Source organism: Aptenodytes forsteri, unplaced genomic scaffold (assembly GCF_000699145.1).
Source record: "Aptenodytes forsteri isolate BGI_AS27 unplaced genomic scaffold, ASM69914v1 Scaffold231, whole genome shotgun sequence".
NCBI classification, from domain to species: Eukaryota; Metazoa; Chordata; class Aves; order Sphenisciformes; family Spheniscidae; genus Aptenodytes; species Aptenodytes forsteri.
The window spans coordinates 4,986,953-4,992,262 of NW_008796046.1; positions in this window are offsets into that span (position 1 = coordinate 4,986,953).

Consider the following 5,310-nt stretch of genomic DNA (forward strand, 5'->3'; position numbering starts at 1 on the left):
TATTATTATTATATTTCAATTATTAAACTGTTCTTATCTCAACCCACGCGTTTTCTCACTTGTGCTCTTCCGATTCTCTCCCCCATCCCACCACGGGGTGGGGGAGAGTGAGCGAGTGGCTGAGTGGTGCTCAGTTGACAGCTGAGGTTAAACCACGACATCCATCTATAAAATGGGCACAATATTACATTATTATAGTATGCTAAGTTACAAAAGGTTTAAGAGGTGTTCAGGTATAGAATATATTGGGATTCAATAAATAAGTAGCAGTGAAACTCAGAGTCTGTAGACAGGCCTCAGTTGACTTTAGTAGGGATTACAGCTGTGAACAGCTTTTGTCTCCTATGAACAGGCTTTGAGTTTGTTCTCCTACAAAAGCCCTAGACATGCTTACTGCCACTAACCCACAATTTGCTAATCAAGTGATGCATGCTGTCTACCGCCTTATTTGTACACAATACTTACACTTTTCCTTTACATATACATCAAAAGGCCTTTGCTTGGAACACAAACCAAGTACTAGCAATTTTCAAAGGACCTTTTTTTTCACTCTGAGATTTTGGAGATTTTTGGAGAATTTACCTTAACAGAAAGCCAGACAATGAAAACTCATTGGTGGGGGAAGAAAAAAAAAGACAAGACCAGAGCTGGAGATGGATAAGACCTCAGATTTTATGTTTAAAAATTTCTTTTCACCGATCTCAGAAATTATGCAATGATTATTTCAATATGAAATCAGTTTTAATCAAGACATTATAGAACCTTCAAAAGGAAAGTCTATAATGATTTGACTGGCAGACCTTTAACATGGCAAAGCAGATGGGTGTCCCTGAAATATATTTTTGCTTAGGTGGAAGGTAAAATGGTCACAATTGCTTTCCAGCAGCCCCTTTAATTTACATATTTGTTTACTGCATTTTAATTTTCCTGCTGTTTCATAGGTCTAATTTCACACTTGCCTCCATCAGCTTTGTGCTCTGCTTGTAATTTGAAATTCCAGTAATCTGTTTTTCTCCTTCCTTCCTTGGGTGCCAATAAAACCTCCATCTGTGTTAAAAAATTAATATTGATGTGCAGATTGAGTATAAAAATGTACCTAGACCAGCTTCAAAGAAGTCCTGGTGATTTCATTAAATCTTTTTAATAGTCACTGTCAGTGGGAACTCTGTGTTCTCAGAGAAAATGACTTGTTGTATTTCTTCCAAATCATTATTTGATTTTTAAAGCACAACAGCCCCAAGCTAAAATAATAGACAATTAGTTTGCCCACAGTCAAATTAAGATTTGTCAGCTAAGATCCTTTATGGGACATACAGTAGATGTAGCGAGTTTTACTTTAAAACAAGAAATTCTACTTTGTAGGTTAGTTTTACTGATTGTCCTATTACAAGAGACTTGTATATTAACTGGTTCAGTTATTGCTTTAACAGTTTTATCTCGGAGTGAGAAAGGGATTATTCTGGTCCAAGGACTTTTACAGCTCCTTTTTTTAGATTATTAGGAATACTAACTGAACTGTGATTACAGCAATCAAACATTACAAACACAGTAGCTGGGCCACCATAACATGTAATCTGGAAAACTCTCATGATTTATTCAGGGTGCTTCCCACGATCTGTGCATTTGATTGAGAGATAAATTCAGATTGCTTCCTTTCCATTTCAAATTGGGAAATATATGTGATAGATTCCAGTAAAGAAGTGAATAAGTAATATATCAGACTGCAGGTCAGGTAGAAAATTCATAAAGTTTCCTCAGAAGTTTTCAGGATAACACAAACGCACAAATGCATTCTTTTCCTCGCTACTAATGGGGAAGCTCTCTCTCAGTTAGGACTGTATACATAAGTTATCATGAGATGAAGTAGGGTGTGGCTTTATAAGTATATCAGCTGCTCTGTGAGCCGCAGTTCCCTGAAAGAACACTTTTATCCTGCAATAAGCCCGCACGGCTTGCCCCTCAGAGAAAGTGAGAGGTTGCTCAGGGTCATTGTCATGGAGTAAATCCCCTGGCTTTCTTCATGGCAGCTTGTTTGGGTTGCTACATGCCAATTTACCAATTAAAAACAGTAAGCATAATTTTTTTACTTGTTTCTACTGATTTTATTTCAGACAACTCCTTTCACTTCAATAAAGCCTCTTTGGTGAATATATCTTTTTTTTTTAACTGACTCATCATAGATTTAATGCCAAGCATATGTTTAGGTCTTGTTAAGTCTTGTGCTGAACACATTGCTAAAAGTAAGAATCATCTCACCTAATTTTAATTATTTACAAGGAAGGCATCCTGTTTAAACCAGTCACCAAGGATCCTTGCATTATCAGTAGACGAGTGACATCCCATAACAGGTCATAACAAAAGTCCGTCTACCTTAGTATCTTAGCTTTACCAGTGCTTACAGCAGAGTAATATAAATAGAGGGAACTTGTAGCAACATTTCCCCAGAATATTCTCCCACTTTCCAATCCTTTCTGGCTCAGTGGCTGATGTCTTTGTATTTATATCCTGCATAGGGTGTTCTTCCAGGAATATGTCCAGTATGCCCTTGACCCCACATCAACTTTTAGCATCCCAAATGTCACATGGGGCAGAGTTCCTGTGTGTAACCACCTCTCGTGTGAAGAATCAAAATCTCCACGTCATAGAGGTCAAAGACTCGCTAAGGCATCTCTTTTCCTGGCCTGATATGCTTAGCTCTTCCATCAGTGGAAGCCACTCCATACCTCCATCCAACATCCACATTGTCCTTCTCTGAACTTTCCCCAGTTCTCTCATATCTGTGTTGAGATAGGAAACAAAACTATAAACAAGATAGAGATGAACAGTGGATTCATACAGTAAATAACTGAACCATCTGTCTGTCAAAACATTATCTCAGTTATTGTGTTTCTAAAGTACATGATGCAATCAGGCTCTGATCTACCTTCTGACAACACATGCTATTGTTATATAAGTAATAATAATAAAATGCAACATGGTTCTGATGATACACACCTCAAAAAGGGTGCTCTGGTACTGAAATTAGATTTGTAAACATCTATGAAAATATTAGATAGATATATTGTGAAAGGCACATGCATTTTAATTAACATATATTGCAAGTGGTTGGCCGTGTTTATGAACACTACTTTTATCAGTTTCAAAGGATTATTTTAAAGGGATTTCTGCTACTGAAGGGATTATTTTTGTTTTTTATTCCTAGCTATGCAAGTGGCAGATGAATCTGTCTCAGGACTGCAAAGGAGTTTTGCAGTCACCTCTCCAGTACAGGACCCGGTTATTCCTGAGGGCCCTCTGTGGCAGCATAATACAAACCACAACTGTCAGTACATCATTGATAACGCATAGAATCCAAGGGTAAGCCTGAAGGTTTTGTAGCTTGAAGAGCACAATAAATTGGCACTGTGTATGTGCATGAGTGCACCTGGCTTCTCTTAGACACGTCTCTGCAAGATTTGCTTGTGAATTGGCATGATAATAAGAAGGATAGAGCTGATACACAAAACCCACCAGTTCATTCATGAGAGTTCAACAGTGCTCTGAAGTTAAAGCAAAATGCTTAATCTATTCAGAAATACTAGCATCATCGAGCCATGAAAAACTGAAGCATAAGTATACTGAGAAATATGGCAGCTATAATAAAACTGAAAGTGGAATATCAGAAAGGAGAAAGATGGAAGCATTGAAATCTTCATACATTGCTGGCCGAGAATGTTGCGTCATTTTTGAGGGCTGGTCAAGAAATGTATTTGCTGCACTTCTGCCAGGAAAAATATGTCACTTTTGAAACAGTGAAGAACACATTACTGAAACAGCAAAAATCTCATTTAGACATGATTTAAAATTATAGACAATTTGAAGTGTCCCTCTTTCAGTTCTGACAAACAGGCACACCTACAGGTGCTCTCCAAGAATATATTACAGATGCATTTATACACATATATTGCTCCATAGCAGACAGCTTTTCTTTTATTTAGGTTGGTTACTGAAGTAACTTACTAGGTACAGTTTGCAATTTGTGTGCCGCTCTTCAGCAGCGACAGGGTTGTTGAAAAGTTGCAAGGGTTAATTCCAGTAGAACACATGCTTGGAGAGAATATTTATTGTGCACTTGCCAGTGTTTTATTGTCTAGTGATGTTGGAAAAAACTTATCACTTAGGCAGCCAAGGGAGCTCCTTCATTGCCTCGGAAAAAAAAAAAAAGGCTCATATTTTATAACAAATATCATAATGAGTGTTCCACATTTTATCACTGCATTATACACCAGGGAGCATTCTGCTCCAAGCTATCACATCTGTCTCCCATGTTGGCTGTCCTTACTCAGCAGGCTGAATTCATCTGCAAGAGCTTGTTCTTTCCACACTGAGCTTTTCAAATCTTTCTTCAGGAACTTGATGCGACCCATCGTGATATTTTTCTACATGATAATGTGAGATGATCGAGAAAGGAGGGAGAGCTAAAATGTTCCTCTGGATGGGAGTACACACTGAAGGGTACCTGTCCAAACAACAATATCCATTCACAACAAAATCTCTTCATGGATTTCAAAGAACTAATGTGAAACACCAATTTTTAGAGATGCTTTTGGTCAACCGAATTATGCTAATTCTACAGTCACAGAAGAACATGCCCAAGTTTTATGAAGTTCATGAGTTCTTGTGCAGTTAAGCATTTCTTAGTAAGCAGAAGAGAATGACTTTTTTTTTCCCAGTGTGGCTCCTCTCTTTCCAAAAGAATAATTTGAAATCTTTTAAGATTCCTCTAAGAATCTGAATTCAAATGTGCAGACTTATTTTATCTATTTAATGGAGGTAAGTTAGTTTCAGAAGTTGATAATGATTATTTTCCAGCTACAGTGGGAAGCGAGTGTTTATACCTAAGGCTTAATAATGGATGACTGAAAAAGAAATCTGAAAAAAATCAGCAATAACCAATTTACAAGAAAGTGTGGAACAACTGGCTACAGTTGTCTTTTTTACGAGTGAGCTGAATAAAGAGGGAACTGGAGAAAGACTCCTTTGCCAATATACATAAACTGGGAAATGCAGTGTGTGATTAATTCTTCATATTTATTTCAAAATTGCCTAATAATTGCAAGAACTCATTAAACAACATGCTTTCCCTAGCCTCCTGCTAATCTAAAGTACCATTTTTCATATGAAATCTCTGAATTTGGAAAAAACCACACAAGACAAAATTGCCTAATAATTGCAAGAACTCATTAAACAACATGCTTTCCCTAGCCTCCTGCTAATCTAAAGTACCATTTTTCATATGAAATCTCTGAATTTGGAAAAAACCACACAAGA